At 40.4% G+C, this 23,202-nt stretch overlaps 1 pseudogene; it reads right to left on the bottom strand.

The window, feature by feature from the left end:
* Nucleotides 1–204: 204 nt before the first annotated feature.
* On the bottom strand, nt 205–1,420 carry LOC119523639 (annotated as a pseudogene).
* Nucleotides 1,421–23,202: the final 21,782 nt, after the last annotated feature.

Here is a 23,202-nt window from a genome sequence, read left to right as displayed (position 1 = left end):
ACAGTGGGCCACTTAACGAGCATCAGCAAAAAGATAGTGCTGGCTCAGAAATCCAAATTCTCTTGATAGTAGATGACCATGAGGGATGTATCTTTTTTCCCCTTTGCATTCATGCACAATTTTAGAAATGCTACCAGCAACAGTCATAAAGAGCATATAGAAGTCCTCACCTATGGCTATGCCTACAGCTCTTCAAAGGGAAAGCTATTTAATGTTCTCAATAACAGCAATCTCTTCGCCAGCACAGTGCAGTGTCAAACCATTCAGATAAATACTTTCAGTTTTCAGTAAGGGAGGCAAGACATCCCTCTTGCTGGTCAGGTGGTTGACTGACAGGGTCCTCCTACAAAGAGTCAGCTCCCGATTGTGGTTCCCAGCTGCCAAGAGCTTCTGTTTAATGGAGGTGGCATACTGGAATTTGTCATAAATCTCCACACTCAGCAGTTTCCTGGTTTCTTTGAATTTGGCTGTAACATTGGCTGTCCACTCAACTGCATGAGCTCTGAATTCTCCCACCTCTTCCTTTGTCTTTTCTTATATCACTCTGAGCCAGTCTCTAGTCATGCTCAGAGCAGCAGCGAAGTAAACAAGCCCTATGAGGATCCAAAGCCACACCATAGGCTTATAGAAGTCTAGATATTCAATATCTGATCCACCTGCAGCATAGTCATCAAATCCAATGGTTGTTAAAGTGATAACCACAAAATAAATGGCATCCAAAGCACTAAACATTCTATGTGCTTGAATGTGATCACAGGCAGAGCAACAAAAGAGCACACAGCCAGAGTGTAAATATGATTGTTGAGATGATGCGAATCTTTAACATTCCACTTAATAAATGTATCTTCTACTTTTGCAACTCCTTTTCCAAATATGGACCCTAGTTGATCTCCAACTCCAGTCAAAAGGAAAACAAAGAGGGAAATTCCTAGTAAGGCATAGATGATACAGAATGTTTTCCCCCTTCTGTGCATGGCGAGATGTTTCCAAATCCTATGGTTGTAATAACAGTGCCAGCAAAGAAGGAACTTCCCAAATCCCAGGGTCTGATTTGATTGGAGGTGTTTCCTAACGATATAATCCCCACATTTATTGCTGCCACTATTAGCAGGGTGAGTTCGTCCAACACGGTCGAATTGACACAGGAGTGTTGGGACACGAATGGTTGCTTCTGGATTACAATGGTGGTCCTCTGTGAAATGTCGTGAGGCTGCTCCAACGCTTTGAACACAGTGGCTCCGAGGATCAGATAGAGGATGATCACCAAGAAAATCATGGAGACTGTCTTCCATTTCAGAACATTAATGGTTGTATCACTCTCCACCTGGGAAGGAAGCACTGCGTGTTTCATGGAAAACGAGAGCCTCGGTTTGGAGATCTGAGCGGCAGATTTAGGATACAGCAACTCAGGTACCACCATTCTTATTTGACTGCGCACTCCGAGCTGCATGGGCGGGCATTTTCTCTGACTTTGTTTTACAAGGTGGGGAGAGCAGGCTGGACGCAGGAGAAGAAACAAAATCGAGGGAAGGGGGGGACACCAGCGTGTTGGGCAGAGGGCGAGGCAGAGGCCAACTTGGGCCTGTGACTGGGCCCGTGTCACCTGAGAGAGTGAGGGCGCCCGAGGTCCCACCCCCACTCACAGCCGCCACCGTGCACTCATCTGGTGGCTCAGAGCTTGCCCCACCCTGGCACACTGCGGTGCAGGGGCAGTCGGTGAAGCCTGAGCAGCCATGTGCCCCAGCGTCTTTGTGCGCCAACCTCGCTCAGCCCCTCTTCCTGTGTCTTTGTGTGTCTCCCCTCCCAAAGCCCTCGGTATCTTGCCGGGGGTGGGGTCGGGGGGTGGGAGGTGGTATGTGTCACAGTCATGGGGCCCAGGCACTCTTCTCCCCACAGCTCAGCCACCCTATACTGCTCTCCCTTCCTCGCTCTCTCATTTTTGAAGGACAGTTTTGCTGGATAAAGAGTCCTTGGCCTTGGTTGGCAGTTTTTCAATTCCTGTATCTCATTTGAAGTGTAAGTTGGTTCCTTTGTATGGACGTATACACTGTGATTTGTAATTTTTGGTTGTTTAGGTATCTAGTTTCCTTGATTATGCCAATCAGATTTTCTCAGATGAGGTTCCAAGAGGAGACTATTCAGTTGTCAGGTTTCCCTAAGGGTGAGAGACTCAACAGATTGTCAGGTGTTCCAGTGAGGCCTCTAGACTCTGGGCTTTTCCTATCCTGCCCAGCAGGTGCCACTTGTCAGCCTGCAGCTCCCCATCAGTGTAAAGAGGTGTGGGGTATTTAATTCTCAGTAGACCCTGTCCCAACCAATGTCTGAGGTGTCAGAAGCCAAGCTTAGGCTGTTTCTGTTCCTTCCCCTTGAGGCCCTTGGGTCTGAGTTCTCTGAGGGAGGGCAGCCACTTGAACTGGGCCCTGCCCCCTTTTCTAAGGGATGATAAGCCCTTTAGGTAGTTGTCTTTTACACTTTAGTTTTTCCTTTGATTCTATATCTTAACTCCACCTTTGCCTGGGTCTGTGCTGACAATTGAATCTGCCTGAGGCTTTCTCTAATAAGCTACACAGAATGAGAGAAAAAAAGAGGGAAAAAGCAAGAAGCCCCTTTTCAAAGCCAGTCTGCAGCCCTCCAGTTCACCAGTCAAGAAATGGAGTTGCTAACAGTTCTGTTAGCCCCTTTTCTTGGAGCACAGCCCTTTTCCAGTACTCTGTGCTCAACGGACACTAGAAGACTCTGCTTTTATTTATTTATATATATATATATATATTTCCCATCATCTCAGCCTCCTCTCTTCCAGAATAAACCTCTGGGTTCTTTTCCTGCTTGCTCCAGGTTTATCTGTGCTTGAATCATGTATTCAAGTAATCCAAATTTGTTAATTAAAACTGCAATTGGAGCTTCATTGGGTTACATTTCCTTGATCCTGGCAGAGACTGCTTCCCTTTCCCACAGCAAAGTTTTGCAATTCAGCCTACTCTGCCAGTGGGGAAGGGGCACCAGCTCCACAGTTTAGGGAGCTTTACTTACAGCTCTATGCTGCAATTTCAGCCATTCCACCCATTCCTGACTGGTGTACAATCTTGTCTGGTCACAGATGTCCCCCTATCAGTTATGCCAGACTATTTTCTAGTTGTTCCTGGCTATTTACTAGTTGCTTTAGGGGACTAACTAAATTCCACACTTCACTATGCAGCCATCTTGCCCTGCCTCTGGTCTATTGATTTTATTGATTTTCACAAAGAACCAGCTTCTGGTTTTGTTGATTCCCTCTGTTTTTTACACGTTCTCAATCTCACTTATTTCTGTTCAAGTCTTTGTTACTTCTTTCCCTTTGTTTGCTTTGGCATTAGTTTCTTGTTCTTTCCCTAGTTCCTCCATGTGAGCAGTTAAGTCCTTGATTTCTGCTTTTTTTTTTTTTTAATATAAGCATTTAGGGCAATAAATTTCCCTCTCACATTGACTTTGCTAAATCCCATAAGTTTTGATATGTTGTTTTCTCATTTTCATTTGCCTCTAGATATTTAATGATTTCTCTTTAATTTCTCCCTTGACCCACTGGTTGTAAAAAGAGTGCGTTGTTTAGCCTCCATGTATTTTAAAATTTTCCCACCATCCACCTGTAATTGATTTCCAACTTCATTCCATTATGATCCAAGGAATTAGTTTGTACAATTTCATTATTTTTACGTCTATCGAGACCTGTTTTATGACCCAACATGTGGTCTATCCTGGAGAGTGATCCTTGATCACTTGAGAAGAATGTATACCCTGCTGTTATAGTGTGTGATGTTCTGTAAATGTCTGTTAATTTTAGTTCATTTATCAGATTATTTAAGATCTCATTTCCTTATTGATCCTTTGTCCAGATGTTCTATCCATTGATGAGAGTTGTGTATTGAAGTCTCCAACTATTAAAGTAATGGTGTCTACTTCTCCCTTCAGTGTTGTCAGTGTTTGACTCACGTATTATGGGGCATTCTGGCTAGGTGCATAAATATTTAATATTGTTATTTCTTCTTGATGTATTGTCCCTTTTATTAATACATAGTGGCCTTCTTTGTTTGCTGTTTGTGTGAAATATCTTGTTCCAACCCTTCAGTTTCAATCTATTTTTGTCTTTGGGTTTAAAGTAAGTCTCATTAAGACAGCATATCAATGGAACCTACATTTTTATCCATACTCCCAGTCTGTGTTTTTTGATTGGGGAGTTTAATCCATTAACATTTAAAGTTGCTACCATAAAGGCAGTACTTTATTCCACTATTTTGTCCTTTAGACTTTATATGTCATATCTTACTATTTTCTCTCTCTTTTTACCCTTTTAATTAACCTTACTGATAATCTTCATTTCTACACTCTCCTCCTAACCTTCCTGTAAAGCAGATCTCTTATTCAGGAACTCTCTCTGTATCTGTTTAACTGTAAATATTTTAAACTGTCCCTCATTTTTGAAGGACAGTTTTGCTGGATATAGAATTCCTGGTTTTCAGATTTTCTCTTTCAGTATCTTTAATATATCATACCACTGTCTTCTCATATCCATGGTATTCCATTTTGCTAATGCTGCCCTTTTGCCAAACACCAGTGATGGATTGGCTTTTATTAAGGGGGTTTATTTGGTTATACAGTTACAGTCTTAAGGCCATAAAATGTCAAAGGTAATGCATCAACAATTAGGTACTTTCACTGGAGGATGGTCAATGCCATCCAGAAAACATTTGTTAGCTGAGAAGGCACATGGCTGGGGTCTGCTCCACATTCTGATTTCAAAATGGATTTCCCCCAAGATGTTCCTCTCTAGGCTGCAGCTCTTCTTCAAAATGTCACTCTCCATTACTCTTGGAATGTTTGTCCTCTCTTAGCTTCTCCAGAGCAAAAGTCTGCTTTCAACAGCCATCTTCAAACTGTCTCTCATCTGCAGCTCCTCTCTCAGCTCCTGTGCATTCTTCAAAGTGTCCCTCTTGGCTGTAGTGAGCTCACTCCTTTGGTCTGAGCTTATATAGTGCTCCAGTAAACTAATCAAGGTCCATGCTGAGTGGGTGAGGCCACACCTCCATGGAAATTATCCAGTGAAAGATCTCACCCACAGTTGAGTGATCACATCTCCATGAAAACATCCAATCAAAAGACTCCAACCCAATCAACACCAATATGTTTCCTGCCCACACAAGACTGCATCAAAGATAACGGTGTTTTGGGGGACATAATACATCCAAACTGGCACATATGGTTTCTACTGAGAATTCTGCACTGTTCTTATAGAGCGTCCCTTGTATGTGATGGATCACTTTTCTCTTGCTGCTTTTAGAATTCTCTTTGTCTTTGGCATTTGAAAATCTGATTAGTAAGTTTCTTGGAGTAGGTCTAATTGGATCTATTCTGTTTGTGGTATTCTGCACTTCTTGGAACTGTAATTTCATGTCCTTCATAAGAGTTGAGAAATTTTCTGTGATTATTACCTCAATTATTCTTTCTGCCCCTTTTCCCTTCTCTTCTTTTTCTTGAATACCCATAATATGTATTTTCAAGAGCTTCATGTTAACATTCAATTCCCTGAGACACTGCTCATATGTTTCCATTTTTTTCCCTTTCTGTTCTTTTGTGTGTAGAATTTCTTATGTCCTGTCCTCTAGTAAACTAATCCTTTCTTCTGCCTTTCTTCTGCCTCTTCAAATCTATTGTTGTATGTCTCCATTGTGTTTTTATCTCTTCTATTGTGTCTTTCATTCCCATATGTTCTGTAAATGTTTTTGCAAGCTTCCAAGTTCTTCTTCATGGTCACCCAGTGTCTTCTTTATATCCTTCATCAGTTTTGCCACATTTTTCTTCACCTTGTTGCATTGATTTAGAAGACTTTTAAAAATATCTTTAATTAGTTGTTTGAACTCTTGTATCTCATTTGAAGTTTTACTGTGTTCCTTAGACCAGGCCATATCTTCGTGCTTCCTTGACTCATGATTTTTGCTGGTGCTCAGGCATCTGATTTTCCTGATTAGTTTATTCTGAAGGATGTTTTCTCTCTTTTGCCTAGGGTCTTCTTGTTGGTTAGCTTTTTTCTTTAACTGTTCTTTGGCATTTCGTTCAATTTATTCTAGACCTCAAGTATAGCTTCTCTTTACCCTCTAAGAATTTTCAGCTTTTGTTTTTCTGATTCTTACTCAGATTATATGGAAGTTTTTGAGATTGTCCCATTTTTTGCAGTTGTTTCACACCCAGGAAAAAGCTCTTTATTCCCTCTTCCTCCTCAGGGCATATTGATCTGCTCTTTGTTTTTTCTTAATTTTTAATGCAATTTTATTGAAATATATTCACATACCAGATAATCATCAAAAGTGTGCAATCCATGGTTCACAGTATTATCATATATTTTTGCATTCATCACCACAATTTTTGAACATTTTCATTGCTCAAAAAAAAATAAAAATAAAAATAGAAGAATACCCAAAACATCCCATATCCCTTATCACACCCTATTGTACTTTTTCTTTGTTTTCTTACTCATCTGTCCATACACTGGGATAAAGGGATTGTCAGTTGCAAGTATTTCAAAATTACACTGTCCCACCTTGAGAGCTATATAATTTTACAATTATCTTCAAGAATCAAGTCTACTGGATTACAGATCAAAAGCTTCAGGTATTTCCTTCTAGCGAAACCAATATACTAAAAAATACAAAAGGATTATCTATATAATGCATAAGAATAACCTCCAGAATGACCTCACAACTCTATTTGAAATCTCTCAACCACTGAAACTTTATTTTGTTTCATTTCTCTTCCCCCTTTTGTTCCAAGAAGGCTTTTTCAATCCCACATTGCCAGGGACAGGCTCATACCCAGGAGTTATGTCCAATTTGCTAGGGAAACTTTAACCCTGGGAGTCATGTCCCCTGTTGTGGGTGGGCAGTGAATTTACCTCCAGAACTGGCTTAAAGAGAGAGTCTAAATCTGAGCAACAAAAGTTCTCTTGGGGTGACTCAGGCATAATTATAATAGGCTTAGCTTCCCCTTTATAGGAATACATTTCATAAGGGCAATCCCCAAGATCAAGGGCTTGGCCTGTAAAATTGATAGTCCCCAATGTTTGTGAGAATATCAGGAATTCCCCAAGTGGGGAAACAATATTTCCATATTTTTCCCCAGTGCCTCAAGGGGACTTTGAAACTACTTTTTTATTCTCTGCCCAAATTACTCTGGGATGAATCATGACATTACACTAAACTTTGCAAACCAACCAGATCTCATTCCCTATTCAAGGTACCATGTAATTATGGTATTTGAATAATCTGACTATACAAGTAAATTAGAGAGTGCACATCAGAAAATTTAAATTTTGCATCAAATTAACATCTCTTTCTTTGGTCTCTCTCAGAAATTGAAGTTTTAAAACACTGTCAATTTTGTTCTTTTCACTTTAGTCTGATTTGCTTTAGTCCAAATAAGATAAGCATCATTTGTATCTTTAATTCATCTCATATCTCTTTTTCAGTTTCTTAATGGTTGCTGTAGGGGATAATACTGAGTTTCATAGCTACAGTATTTTATCTGTGTGTTTCAGATGTCACACAGATACTCTATGTTCCTGGGAACATCCATGTTTTACACAAAGAGCACAGAATCTCAGAATTTAGAAATAGCCATAAAAACTCAGGAATAGATGTGACTGTTGTAAGAGCTTACAATCTAGGAAACTTTACAATAAACTTTCCATTGGTAACCTATGCTCTCAAATTCAATTCTGAGTTTGCACATTATATTTAGTCCATAGTAATTTGGCATTATAATATTAGTCTTTTCATATCTGGCTTATTCCACTCAACATACTGTCCTCAAGGATCATTCGTATGCCTCACAGTTTCATTCCTTCTTGCAGATGCTCAATTTTCTATTGTATGCATATACCAGTTTTCCCTTCTGTTCATCAGTCAATGTACCCTTAGGCCACCTCTATCCTTTGCACATCATGAATACTGCTGCCATAACCACCAGTTGCAAAACTCCATTCTTGTTCCTGCTTTCATTTCTTCCAACTATGTACCTAAAAATGGGGTTGCAGAATAACAATGCCAACTCTATACTTGGCATCTTGTGGAACTATCGCTGTGCCCTCCAGGTGACCTGCTTCATTCTACTTCACTACCAACAGTGATTATGTACATCCCTTTCTCCACATTTTCTCCAGCACTTGTATCTTTCTGCTTATTTTTTAGACAGCTTTACTTGCACACCATACAATCCATCCTAAGTAGACAATCAATGGCTCCTGGTATAATCACATAATTATGCATTCACCACCATAATCTATATGAGGACATTTCTATTTTTTCCACAAAGAAAGAACAAGAGGAAATAAACAATACAAAATACAAAATAATAAAATAAAAAAAATGAGAAACAACAGCAATAGCACAAAGATTCCCATTCCCCCCATTATATCCTCCCCTTATTGATATTTAACTTTTGTATATTGACTTTGTTATATTTCATGGAAGTATATTGCAATGTTACTGTTAACAGTAGACTCTAATTTGCATTGTTCATATTCTTCCATATACCATCCCATTTTTAAAACCTTGAAATGTTGATATTTATTTGTTTCCCTACAAGTTAAAACATTCTCATATTTGTGCATTTAATCACCATCAATGTCCACTCTAGTTTTTCTTAAGATATACAGTCCCAGTCCTTATCATCTATCTTTCCTTCTGGTGTTATGCATGCCCCTAGCCTTCCTCTTTCAACCCTACTCACATTCAGCTTTCTTCAGTGTACTTTCAACATTGTGCTACCATCTACCATTTTTGACTTTTGGATTTTACATGTCCTATCTTATTTTATTCCTTTCTTCTCTCTCTCTTTTTTCATTTACTGATAGTCTTCATTTCTACACTTGTCTGCAAACCTCTCTCTCCTGTGATTTCCTATCTGCCTGTAATGCTCCTTTTAGTATTTCTTGTAGAGCAGGTCTCTTTTTCACCAGCTCTCTCAGTGTCTGTCTGAAAATATTTTTAACTCTTCCCTCATTTTGGAAGGACAGTTTTACCAGATATAGAATTCTTGGTTGGCAACTTTTCTTTTTCAGTATCTTAACTATATCATACCACTGACTTCTTGCCTACATGTTTTCAGCTGAGATATCCACACATATTCTTATTGAGATTCCCTTGTGTGTATGGCTCACTTTCCTCTTGTTACTTTCAGAATTCGCTGTCTTTGACATTTGACAGTCTGATTAGTGTCTTGGAATAGGTCTACTCAGGTCTATCCTCTTTGGGTATGTTGTGCTTCTTGGATCTGTAATTTTATGTCTTTCATAAGAGATGGCAAATTTTCGGTGATTACATCCTCCATTATTTTCCCTTCTCTTCTCCTTCTTGGACATCCATGACATGTATATTCATGTGCTTCATGTTGTCATTCAATCCCTGAGACCCTGCTCATATTTTTACATTATTTTCCCTATCTGTTTTTTTGTGTGTAGGATTTCAGATGCCCTCTCCTAAAGTTCACTAATCATTTCTTCTGCCTCTTCAAATCTGCTGTTTTAAGTCTCCATTGTTTTTTCCATCTCTTCTATTGTGACTTTCATTCCCATAAGTTCTGTCAATTGTTTCCTCAAACTTTTGAGTTATTCTTTATATTTACCCAATGTCTTCCTTATATCCTTCATCACATTTGCCATATCTTCCCTCAGCTCAGTGGTTTGATTTTTGAATTGATTTAGCATGTTTGTTTGATCATCTTTAATTAGTTGTTTCAACTCCTGTATCTCATTTGAAGTGTTTGGTTGTTCCTTTGACTGGACCATATCCTCTTTTTCTTAGTGTGACTCATAATATTTTGTTGGTGCCTAGGCATCTGGCTTCCTAGATTAGTTTATGCTAAAGGTTGTTTTCAGTCTTTTGCCTAGGGTTTTCTTTTTGGTTGGATTTGTTTTCTATCTGTTCTTTGACATTCAGTTCAACTTATTCTAGACATCAAGCATAACTTCTCTTTAACTGATCAGAATTTTTCAACTCTTGTTATTCTGGTTCTTGCCCTGCCTTTATGGAATCTATTTTTTTTGAGGAGGGTCTACTGAGATATGACTGACCCCAAAAAGATTTTCCCAGACCAAATAGGCCCACTTCTGAAGAGGAGGATATAATCAGTATCAAGTTTCCCTGAGGATGAGACCTAGCACTGTCAGACATTCCAGGGAGGCCTACAGACTCTATGGTTTTCCTATCCTACCCAGCATGTGGCACTTGTGAGTCCACAGTTCCCCACCATTGTAGAGAGATGCAGTGCCTTAAATTCTCAGCAGAGCCTGTTCTTGCCAGGAGTGTAGTTGAGACAGGGTGAGTCAGAAGCCAAGCTTAAACTTTTTCTGAGTTGTTTTCTTTTCTCCAATCCCTGGGGTCTGAATTCTCTTAAGGAGGGCTACCACTTGAGCTGGCCCCCAACCCACCCCCCATTTTCTTGTGGAGGATATGCCCTTTATGGAATTATTTCCTTCCCATGACTCCTTACTTTGTTTCTCAGACCTATATTAACTTCTCCCTTGCCTGTGTCAACACTGATAATTGAAATTTCCCAAGGCTTTCTCTAATGACTTACTTAGAATAGTTTAATAAAAAGAGAGAGAGAAAAATACCCTTTTCAGAGCCAGTCCACAGACCTCCAGTTTTGCCAGTAAAGAGTCAGAGTTGGTACCCAGCCCTATGTGTCCCTTTTCTTGGAGCACAGTCTTTTTTAAGTATTCTGAGCTTGGCTGACTCCAAAAGTCTGTGTTTTTATTCCATTTTATTTTACTTTATTTTATTTTATTTTATTTTATTTATTTTAATTATTTTCCATCAGCCCCACCTCCCCACTGCTGAGAGACTTCAGGGTTACTTTCCTGGTTCCTCCAGATTTATTTTATTTTATTTATTTTTATTATTTTCCATCAGCCCCACCTCCCCACTGCTGAGAGACCTCAGGGTTACTTTTCTGGTTGCTCCAAATGTATCTGTGCTCATAGCTTGAACTCAGTCCAAATTTGTTAATTAAAACCATGATTGGGGGCTGATTGAGCTTCCTTCCCCTGCTCCCAGCAGAGACCACTTCTTTTTCCCACAGGGAAGTGTTCCAATTCAGCCTGCTTTGCCAGTGAAGGATGAGCACTACTTCTGCAGTTTGAGGGACTTTTTACTTACAGTTCCACACTTTGGTCACAGCCCTTTTGCCCATTCCAGACTGGTGTATGATTTTTTTTTTTTTAATCATCATTTTATTGAGATATATTCACATACCACGCAGTCATACAAAACAAATTGTACTTTTGATTGTTTACAGTACCATTACATAGTTGTACATTCATCACCTAAATCAATCCCTGACACCTTCATTAGCACACACACAAAAATAACAAAAATAATAATTAGAGTGAAAAAGAGCAATTGAAGTAAAAAAGAACACTGGGTACCTTTGTCTGTTTGTTTCCTTCCCCTACTTTTCTACACATCCATCCATAAACTAGACAAAGTGGAGTTTGGTCCTTATGGCATTCCCAATCCCATTGTCACCCCTCATAAGCTACATTTTTATACAACTGTCTTCGAGATTCATGGGTTCTGGGTTGTAGTTTGATAGTTTCAGGTATCCACCACCAGCTACCACAATTCTTTAGAACTTAAAAAGGGTTGTCTAAAGTGTGCGTAAGAGTGCCCACCAGAGTGATCTCTCGGCTCGTTTTGGAATCTCTCTGCCACTGAAGCTTATTTCATTTCCTTTCACATCCCCCTTTTGGTCAAGAAGATGTTCTCCGTCCCACGATGCCGGGTCTACATTCCTCCCCGGGAGTCATATTCCACGTTGCCAGGGAGATTCACTCCCCTGGGTGTCTGATCCCACGTAGGGGGGAGGGCAGTGATTTCACCTTTCAAGTTGGCTTAGCCAGAGAGAGAGGGCCACATCTGAGCAACAAAGAGGCATTCAGGAGGAGACTCTTAGGCACAAATATAGGGAGGCCTAGCCTCTCCTTTGCAGCAACCGTCTTCCCAAGGATAAAACTTATGGTAGAGGGCTCAACCCATCAAACCACCAGTCCCCTATGTCTGTGGTCATGTTAGCAACCATGGAGGTGGGGTAGGCGAATACCCCTGCATTCTCCACAGGCTCCTCAAGGGGGCACTACATCTTTTTTTTTTTCCTTGTTTTTCTTTTTTCTTTTTTTTTTTTTAACTTTCCCTTCTTTTTTAAACTAACTGTATGAAAAAAAAAGTTAAAAAGAAAACAAACATACAATAAAAGAACATTTCAAAGAGACCATAACAAGGGAGTAAGAAAAAGACAACTAACCTAAGATAACTGCTTAACTTCCAACATGTTCCTACTTTACCCCAAGAAAGTTACATAATATAGCAACATTTCTGTGAACTTGTTCCTACTATATCCATCAGAAATTAACAGACCATAGTCATTCCTGGGCATCCCCAGAACGTTAAATAGCTTATCTGTTCTTCTTGGATTATTGTTCCCCCTTCCTTAATTGCTCTCTACTACTAGTTCCCCTACATTCTACATTATAAACCATTTGTTTTACATTTTTCAAAGTTCACATTAGTGGTAGCATATAATATTTCTCTTTTTGTGCCTGGCTTATTTCGCTCAGCATTATGTCTTCAAGGTTCATCCATGTTGTCATATGTTTCACCAGATCGTTCCCTCTTACTGCCGCGTAGTATTCCATCGTGTGTATATACCACATTTTATTTATCCACTCATCTGTTGAAGGACATTTGGGTTGTTTCCATCTCTTGGCAATTGTGAATAATGCTGCTATGAACATTGGCGTGCAGATATCTGTTCGTGTCACTGCTTTCCGATCTTCTGGGTATATACCGAGAAGTGCAATCGCTGGATCGAATGGTAGCTCTATATCTAGTTTTCTAAGGAACTGCCAGACTGACTTCCAGAGTGGCTGAACCATTATACAGTCCCACCAACAGTGAATAAGAGTCCCAATTTCTCCACATCCCCTCCAGCATTTGTAGTTTCCTGTTTGTTTAATGGCAGCCATTCTAACCGGTGTTAGATGGTATCTCATTGTGGTCTTAATTTGCATCTCTCTAATAGCTAGTGAAGCTGAACATTTTTTCATGTGTTTCTTGGCCATTTGTATTTCCTCTTCAGAGAACTGTCTTTTCATATCTTTTGCCCATTTTATAATTGGGCTGTCTGTACTATTGTCATTGAGTTGTAGGATTTCTTTATATATGCAAGATATCAGTCTTTTGTCAGATACATGGTTTCCAAAAATTTTTTCCCATTGAGTTGGCTGCCTCTTTACCTTTTTGAGAAATTCCTTTGAGGTGCAGAAACTTCTAAGCTTGAGGAGTTCCCATTTATCTATTTTCTCTTTTGTTGCTTGTGCTTTGGGTGTAAAGTCTAGGAAGTGGCCGCCTAATACAAGGTCTTGAAGATGTTTTCCTACATTATCTTCTAGGAGTTTTATGGTACTTTCTTTTATATTGAGATCTTTGGTCCATTTTGAGTTAATTTTTGTGTAGGGGGTGAGGTAGGGGTCCTCTTTCATTCTTTTGGATATGGATATCCAACTCGCCCAGCCCCATTTGTTGAAAAGACCATTATGGCTCAGTTCGGTGACTTTGGGGGCCTTATCAAAGATTAGTCGGCCATAGATCTGAGGGTCTATCTCTGAATTCTCAATTCGATTCCATTGATCTATATGTCTATCTTTGTGCCAGTACCATGCTGTTTTGGCAACTGTGGCTTTATAATAAGCTTCAAAGTCAGGGAGTGTAAGTCCTCCCACTTCGTTTTTCTTTTTTAGAGTGTCTTTAGCAATTCGAGGCATCTTCCCTTTCCAAATAAATTTGATAACTAGCTTTTCCAAGTCTGCAAATTAAGACTGGTGTATGATTGTGTCCAGTCATGGAAGTCCCCCAATCAGTTGTTCTAAACTATTTACTAGTTGTTCATGGCTGTTTGCTAGCTGCTCTAGAGGACTAACTAAATTCCACACCTCCTACAGCAGCATCTTGCCCCACCTCCATATTCTCCACATCCTTTGTTTTATTTTGTTTTTGGCCTCTATATGTTTTTAACACTCCTTTCATTATCTCTAGCAAATTTTACCTGGAGAGCTGACTTTGGGAAGAGGGCCTCCCACATAGGATTAATCCCATATGGTTTTCCCAGACAACACAGCCCCAGCACTCACAAAGGGGTGTAGATCAGTGTCAAGGTTCCCTGGGCATAAGACCCCCAGTGCCGGTCTTTCCTGTGAAGCCTCTTGATTTTGTGCTTCTCCTATCCTGTCCAGCAGATGGCACTTGTCAGCCCATTGCTCCCCACTGGCCTAAAGTGGTACTGTACCTTTAATTCTCAGCAGACCCTTCCCTTCCAGGGACATGTTTGAGAAAGGGACTGAGGCCGAAGGTCATCTTAAACTATTTCTGTATTCCAGCTCCTGCTGTCTGAATTCTATAAATAACTGTCACCATCTGTGCTGGGCCTTGCCACCTGCTCTTTCTTGGGGAAGAGCTGTTATTCAGCCCCTGTTTCCTGCAAGCTGGAAAAGTTACAGGACCCTCAAGCAGCCCCACTTCCACCCTTGTCATAAGTGTATTTGAGGAAGGCAGGGTTCCACATTTTGTAGGTTGAAACTGTTGCTGTTATCCCAGACCCTGGAGCCTGAATTCTTTGAATGGGAGCCACCACTTGTTCTGAGCCCTGCCCCCTTTTCTTGGAGAAGATAATCCCTTTAGGTTACTATCTCCTTCATCTGATTACTTTGACTCTCAGTCAGTCCTTTTTCCACCCTTGCCTGGGGCCAGGCTGAAAACAGAAAATGCCTGCTGCTTTCTTCAATGGGTTGCTTAGAAAAAAAGAATAAAAAGCTTTTCTCAGAGCCTATCCTCAGAACTCCATGTTTGCCAATCAAGAACCAGAGTTGGTACCTGGCTCTATGTGCCCCTTCTCTTGAAGCACCACCCTTTTCCAGTAATCTGAGCTCAGCTAATTCCATAAACCTTTGCTTTTTACATCAGCCCTGCCTCTTCCCTGCTGGGAACTGGGTAGTTACAGAGCTCCTAGATTCTTTCTTGTTTGTGTTGTAGATTTATTTGTGCTCAGAGCTGGTATTCAGCAGTCTGAATTTGTTAATCAAATCCACAATTGCAGCATGGTTGAGCTTCCCTTCTCTTGCTCCTAGTGGAGAGGACTTCTGTTTCCCACTGATGAGTGACTCTGAGTCAGCCTGCCATGCCAGCGGGGGAGGAGAACTGGCCTCCACAGTATGGAAGAATTTTCTTACATTTCTGTGCTCTAATTTATAAATCTTGTCCCTTCCACTCATTCCTGGCTGGTGTATGATGTGTGTCTTGTCTCTGAAGTTCACCAGTTGTTCCAGACAGTTCCTGGCTATTTTCTAGCTGTCCTGGAGGACAGACTACATCCCAAACCTCCTTACACCACCATCTTGATCCCTCTACCATGTAATCTTATCACTAACTCTTCTGACTCAGTCTTTTAAACATGGCAGTCTTTGTGGACCTGATGTGGCTAATTACCCTCTTAGTTTATGAAATTAACATTGGGAATTTTACAAGGTGCTTTCATGTTCATTTTGAAGTTTGGGAACATTTTCCTCTTTGAATGATATGAGTGACATTTGTAAAGCTAATTTTGGCTCCTAAATAAAGGAGTCTTCATGTACACTAAGCAAATAATTTACATTTGTGTGCAGATATGATGAAAGCAAGAGAATCTGCTGTGAAAGTTGAATGTTTCAGAAATATTTAGTGTATGTATATTTCAAATTAAGGTATGCTGATAATATGTCAATCTTGAAACATAGATCATCTGTAACTAAAGCCCTTTACCTGATCTATGTTAATTTTATAGAATAAGGTATTCTCTCCTTAGATTATTAATCCTTTTTTATTACTTCTAGTACAAAATTTTCAACAAGAAAACAACACTGATGACCAGGAAACAGAATTTCATATGAGTCTTTGGCATTAATCACTATGCTTGAATCCAAGGAGCTATTATTTTAGTTACATTTAAATCCTGATTGCATTTTATTCTGCTTTGGCAATGCTCACAATGTGATCTTCATTAGAATGTATTTTAAGCTTTCACATCTTGGCATTACCCTTATTTGTAATCCTGTAATGTGAGCAGTAAATCATGTGGAAGATGCCTAGATGCAGAGTTCCAGTCACCAAAATTTGCCTCCTTTTCTTTCCATCTTCTTTTAGAGTTTCTGAAGACCTAGAAGGAGATTTAGAATGGAACTCTCTGGAAAGCAAGCATATTAACTTGAAAATCTCATGTCCCTACTATTTTCAAATAAATTTAAAGATGCCTGCCCAGTTCCCCCAATACCTTCATTCTAGTGGGTCAATATAAATTAGGTTGCATGTATCCTGTTCATGTCAGAACTCTTCAGAATTACTTCAAATACTCTGGGTAGTTTGAGAAAATGCTAAATCCTATTTTACTTAAGTTATTCCAACCACCTGGACATTTGTGTCCCTGCTCTGGAAGCTCTTTTAATTCACTGCAGAGAGAGTCCAGTGCCCTCCCACTTATTAAGTTCCTCTTAGCAGTATGGCAGCTTAATATAAGGAGCCATTTATAGCAAGCTTAACAGTGTAAAAATTATGAGATAGGTCAAGTTTGGCCTTCAGAATTGACTTCCCTTGCCCTTTTCTTCTGCCTGTCATTCAGGGCTTGTCCTCGTGACATTCTCTAGGGAACAGTGTTGCATAATGTTGAAAACATGGACCTCTGGATCAAATAGACTTAAGATTTAATCCTAGATCTGAATTTACAAGCTTATGACCTAAGGTAATGATTATCAACCAGGGTTAATTTTGTACCCCTCTGCCTCCTCCTCTCCCCCATCCCCCACAGATATTTGACAATGTCTGGAGACATTTTTGCTGTTACAGCTGGTGGTTATTACTAGCATCTAGTGAATAAGTGACTGCTAAACATTCCACAATGCACAGGACAATCCTTGAGACAAAGAATTATCTGGCTTAAAATGTCAATAGTTCCCAGGTTAAGACACCCTGATCTAAGTCAAATTATTTTACCCTTTTGTGCTTCCTTATTTTAAAAATGGGAATGGTACCATCAACTCTCAATTATATGGGTCAAAATTACTATTTGGGGACTAACTTTGATTATGGCACAGCAAGGGACCCAAGATGTATACATATGGGGTGGGGGGGAGCATTGCTGATTTTTTCTATTGAAGGTAGGAGGGAAAGAAGCAAATAGTTCTGTGGTTGAAGCAGGGGTAGGAGGCAGAGGGTCATAATTCCTCCTGAAAGGTTTTTACACATTGAATAAGCCACCAGTTTAATCAGTTATGTATAAATCCATGTTAACAGGAGAGAGTAATTCCCTCATACCTTGTGTTATTTACTGAGTCCTTATGAATACAGTACCCCCTTCTCCTTATTGTGTATTCCATTAGTGACTCTAATGGCTGGAATTTCACACCATGTATGTAAGAAAGGGTTAAGTTTAGCTTTCACATAAAGGCAATGTTCAGTAGAGAAAATGGAAACAAGACTGGCTCAAATGGGCTCTATGGTTAAAGGGAAGGAGAGAGCCCCTGACATAAGCCCAGAATTGGAGCTAGCTCCTCCCCAAGGGTAGCCTAGTTAGCTCTCTCAGGTAGACTGTACAATTTAAAATCCCAAAGGCAGGCTAGTTAGCTCTCTTGGATAGGCTGTACAATTTAAAATCCCAAAAGCAGGCTAGTTAGCTCTCTCGAGATAGGCTGTACCCTCTGGAGTATCCAGCCAATGGAAAAACAGGGGAGGGACTTGCATGTTAGACCTAGGATATAAATTTTGCTACTTTCTATTGTTCAGTGTGCCTGCCATATTTCTTTGGTGGTGTGCCCGCTCTTGCAAGATCATGAATAAATTCTTTTCTCCTCCACAATCATGTGAGCATTTATTACAGCATTCTTTCCAACAACTCGGGGGCTCATCTGGGATCCAAAGCATTGAGAGGGACCCCTGGGATGGAAGAAGGGAAGGCACACCCTGCCATTTGAGTGGTCTTGGACTCCGTCATCGGGGGCCCGCCTCTGACTGTTGGTGAGACCCATGATCAGACACTTAGGTCTGCCAATTGTGGACAAGAAAAAGGGAAAGAAAAATGTGCCTCACAATGACCAGGTAACTCTATGCAAAGACCAAAGTAGGAAAAAAAGAACTATTAAGTGTTGCCTTGGTGGTCGAGACATTCTGATGAGACTGATGCTAATCTTAAGGGAAAGATGAACAGACAAGACTCAGAATGGGGAATAGAGGCAGTTGGCTGGCCAGGGATAAAGGGAAGGGGGTACCTGTAGGGTACCCCAGGAACATTCCTTGGGGTAGTCCATTTGGTAAGATGTTGAAACATTGGGCCAAAAGTGTTTGGACCAAGGGAAAGGATAAAAGGAAAATGATCAAGTATTGTTGTTACATTTGGACAAGAGAAAGCATTTTGCCACCCAATGTATTCTGGCCAAAATATGGGGCAGATGAAGATTGGCTCTCTGCCAACCTTGTGCATTATGTTAATGAAAAGAAACCTTTTTCCAAGGCGGAATCTGACTGTGCCATGTGCTGGCTGCAGGGAAAGGAGATCAGGTTTTATCCCATAAAAGTTAAAACCCCAGACCCAGAGACTGAATCTTTAGAAACCAAAACCTGGGATCCTTTGTTAAGCATTCTCCTGTCTTATGTTTCCCCTCCCCCACTGAGTCAGGAACCATTGAAACCCAAAGATTCAATGGAACCAGTCCATGCCCCCAGGCAACTGGAGATACTGGGAATAAAATTGGCTGTACCCAGATCCCAGAACCTAAGTAAGGCCTTTGAGGTAAATCAGGATTTTAGTGTGCTGTGTAATTGAGTCTATTTGGGGCACATGGAAGTTGCATTTAAATTTCATTAATGTGTGTATTCAGGGTGCATGGGAAGTTATATGCACATTTTCTAGGACTGCATATTTGGATTTTGTAGTAGAAAGTTGTTAGTATGCATTCTGGGAGTTGAGAATTCATGTACCTAATGGAAGTTTGGGTTGTGTGTTTATACAGGGATGTGGGATAATTGTATTTGTATGTAATGAAAGCATGTGATATGATTATGTAGGAGTCTTTGGAGCTGTGGAAGTTTGACAGTTTATGACTTAGGACTTGGCAGAAATTTCCTGTGTACTCATCTGTAGTAGACTGGAGATATTTCTTTGTGTCTTTGTAGTGTATACTAGTTTGTGTGTACTCTAGAGCTGGGTGATTGTGTGCAAGTTCACGATAGTTTGGAGAATGATACAACTCTTTACTTAAAAGTGTGAGAAGGACTGTGTTTGTGTAGAGGTTTTCTGTGTATATGTAACAGTAGTGCGTTGGCTGTTCATGCTTATAAATGGGCATAATGTGTGCATGTTTCGTATGGTTATGGGTGTGTATATAAGTTATATGTGTCTGCGTTCCAGATATATAAGGGGCTATGTGTTCTTGTGATTCATAGTATGGTTTTGTTAATGTATTTTTGGAAAAGCAAAAGGTTCATACTCTAAGTGCATGTGGATTATATGCACATTTTCCTATAAAAGGGGTTCAGGTTCACTGAAGCTGAATTGAGCAAATTTGGGACAGTGAGTGGTGCATATCTCTTCCCAGCTCTGTGTTTGCTGATGCCAGGTTGCTAGCTTGAAATTGGCTGTGGTGAGAATAGAGACACCACATGTATTGTCAAATGCCACACACCAAGGCTTGTCCTCCTCTCCCTGGAGAGTGGGTTATTACTCATCTGACAGCAAACCTTGTGTGTGTGTTCAAGGTGTACATATATGTGAATCAAGCATATTCAGGCATCACTAAATTAGATGTACTGAAGACTGGATTTTGAGTGGGAGTTTAAGAATGGTGAGCCTTTTTGTGTTCAATAACCTTGAGTTATTCTAAATTACTGTTGTCCTTCAGTCTAATTGTTCCATTCTTTTTGACCAGTAAATAGCCTTAAATGTTGGTAAATTCTTGCTGCTCTTCATGCAAATGAGTTCAAGAGTATCTGTACCTGAAGGAGGTAATAGCAGTTTTACACCAGGGGAGTCATTAGTGGGTACAAGCCATGTGTGATTTAGTACTTAGACAATTTGGATGTGTAGGCCTTTATACAGTTGCTAAACAAATATGTGAATGGTGCATAATTTGTCAAAAAATTTAAAAAAGTCTTAAGAAAGTGGGTACAAGGGAGAAGAAAGCCAGGCCTCAAACCATTCCAGAGCATTCAGGTTACTTACACTAAAATGCCCCCAATAGGTTGACTAAAGTATATTCTGGTAATTGTAGACCATCTAACTGGATGGGTGGAAGACTGTCCTCTAGCCTCAGCTACAGCATTAGGAACTTCTAAAACTATCCTTGAACAAATCATTCCCCATTATGGGTTAGTGGAGAATATAGATTCTGACAATGGTAGCCAATTTACCTCCCTTGTGTTGCAGAATGTTATGGGAAGCCTGGGTGTCACTTGGGACTTCCATAATTCCTGGCATCCACCAGCCTCTGGGAGAGTGGAGAGAATGAATCAAACCTTAAATAAACATCTTTCTAAATTAGTCTTGGAAACAAAGTTACCCTGGATCAAGTGCTTACCTATAGCCCTATTAAGGATCAGAACTTCCCCTAGAAAAGAACTGAGAATTTCCCCTTACAAAATGCTTTTTGGTTTGCATTTTCCAAGGAGAACTGGAGAAATCCCCTCCCTAGACATGAAGGATCTTTTTCCTTAAAAATTACGTACTAGCCTTGTCTTCTACTTTATCATCTCTCAGGCACTGTGGATTGCTGGCCCAGACCCTGCCTCTTGAATTTGCTGTCCATCAACATCAGCCCAGCAGCTGGGTCCTAATCAAGTTGTGGAGAGAACTCAAACTTCAACCGATCTGGGTGGGACCCTATCAAGTCTTGATGATGACTGAGATGGCAGTCCAAACAGCAGAAAGTGGCTGGACTCATTACACACAAGTAAAAGGACCAGTGCCTGAGCCTAACAATAAGTACCCAGCAACCCAACCCAAATCCTGGGAAGTGACTCCCACCTTGGTTCCCCTAAGGATCACTCTAAAAAGACAATAGTTGAAAGAACATACTAGGAACGAAGCAGGGACTGGATTGAGTCCTGTGTTTGCATTGTGCTCTGCGTATAGCTTAATCATGAAATTGCTTGTACTAATTATAATGTTCCATATTCAAGGTGTAACAGGTTCTGCTAAACTGGTTATAAGCATAGTCAAAGGCTTAGAGTCCCAAACTGTAGAGTTTGATGCTTGTCAAGTAATTAACTGTGGAAATCTAGAACATCAGCAACAACTGAGGGAGGAACATAAGTACTTATGTGGCAGACTGTCCAGATAGAGAGCAAGACTGTTGGGGGGTGAATATTTGGGAGTATAACTTATAAGTCACCTAACCCCTGTTACGAACAAGTTAACCAACAGTATGGGATGGGGGCTGATGTCATAGATACAGACTCCCTGGGATTGTCTCATATCCAAGTCCTCCCCTCCCCACCCAATGCATTCCCAATAACACCCTATCCAACTAACCAATCAGTAATACCTGAGGAAACTTGGCTGGCGTCCAACTCTCCAGTTCAAAATGACCCCAAGGTCATTAAAGTACTTGAGGTCAGAGACTTAAAGCAGACTATAGAAATAGAGACATGTTATGGAGATACAAATGCCTGGATAGAATGGGTCAAATATACTGTCCAGAGTCTAAACAAAAGAGACTGTTATGCTTGTGCAACAGGCCAACCCACTGTTCAGATTGTGCCCTTCCTCTTGGGTATAGAAAAGCAAGAAAAGGAGTTTAAGTGTATGATGCTCCTCTTTTAAAATGCCACTCCTGGTGAAAGTTGTAGTATGTTGACCTCCCTTTTCCCTCCAGTCCAGAAGGGAAGTGTCAAGGCCATACCAGCTTCTCACCTTGGTCCCAGAAACCACTCTGCCTGTCTCTCCAGATGGGAAGAAGGGCTCCAGGAACTTGGAAACATGGCCTTGTGTACACGAGTGTGGAACATAAGTAAGGACACTACTGGCAACTTCTCCAGCTTAGCTATACCCCGAGCAGACCTCTGGTGGTACTGCAGAAAGGGCATCCTCCATCCAACACTACCTAAAAAGTGGGGAGGAACCTGTACTCTGGTTCAACTGGCTATCCCATTCACCCTGGCATTTGAAAGTAAAGTAAAAGTACCAACCCAAGGCAAAAGAGATAAAAGAAATGTATGAAATATACCTGGTTCCTTTGATGAACAAATCTATTTAAGTAGTATAGGGGTTCTCCAGGGAGTTCCAAATGAGTTTAAAGCTAGAAATCAAGTGGCTAAAGGATTTAAGTTGTTCTTATTCTGGTGGGTCACCATCTATAAAAATGTGGATTGGATCAATTATATCTATTATAATCAGCATAAATTTATCAACTATACCAGGGATACCCTTAAGGAAATAGCAGGAGAGTTAGATGCCACTAGCCAAATGGCATGGCAAAATAGAATGGCCCCAAACATGATGTTAGCTGAAAAAGGAGGTGGCTGTATTATGATTGGGGGAAGTTGTTGCACATTCATCCCCAATAATATGGCACCCAATGAAACCATCACCAAGGATTTATAAGGCTTAACAGCCTTACCTCAGGAAATGGCAGAAAATTCTGGCATTAACAACCCATTCACAGGGTGGTTGGAAAATTGGTTTGGGAAATGGAAAGGAATTGCAACTTCCCTTATCATTTCAGCCAGAGTGCTCAGAGTGGTTGGGTTTTGCATTATCCCAAGTGCCCAAGGGTTAGTTCAGAGACTCACTGAAACCACCCTAACCAAGAATATCAGCAGAACAATCAATACCCCCTCAAAGAGAAAGATCCCTATGATGAGGAGAGTGAAAAAGCTCTTAGCAAATTTGAGAAACTAGAACGTGAAAACTAAAAAGTGTTTAAAAAGAAAGAGGAGGGAATCTGTAAGAAAGGGTTAAGTTTAGCGTTCACATAAAGGCAACATGGAGTAGAAAATGGAAACTAGGCAAAACTGGCTAAAATGGACTCTGTGGTTAAGGGAAGGAGAGAGCACCTGACATAAGCCCAGAGTCGGAGCTAGCTCCTTCCCAAGGGCAGATTAGTTA

The sequence above is a fragment of the Choloepus didactylus genome, chromosome X (assembly GCF_015220235.1).
Source record: "Choloepus didactylus isolate mChoDid1 chromosome X, mChoDid1.pri, whole genome shotgun sequence".
Classification (NCBI taxonomy): domain Eukaryota; kingdom Metazoa; phylum Chordata; class Mammalia; order Pilosa; family Megalonychidae; genus Choloepus; species Choloepus didactylus.
Note: the sequence above shows the minus strand (reverse complement) of the source record. Positions and strands in the feature narration are given on the sequence as shown.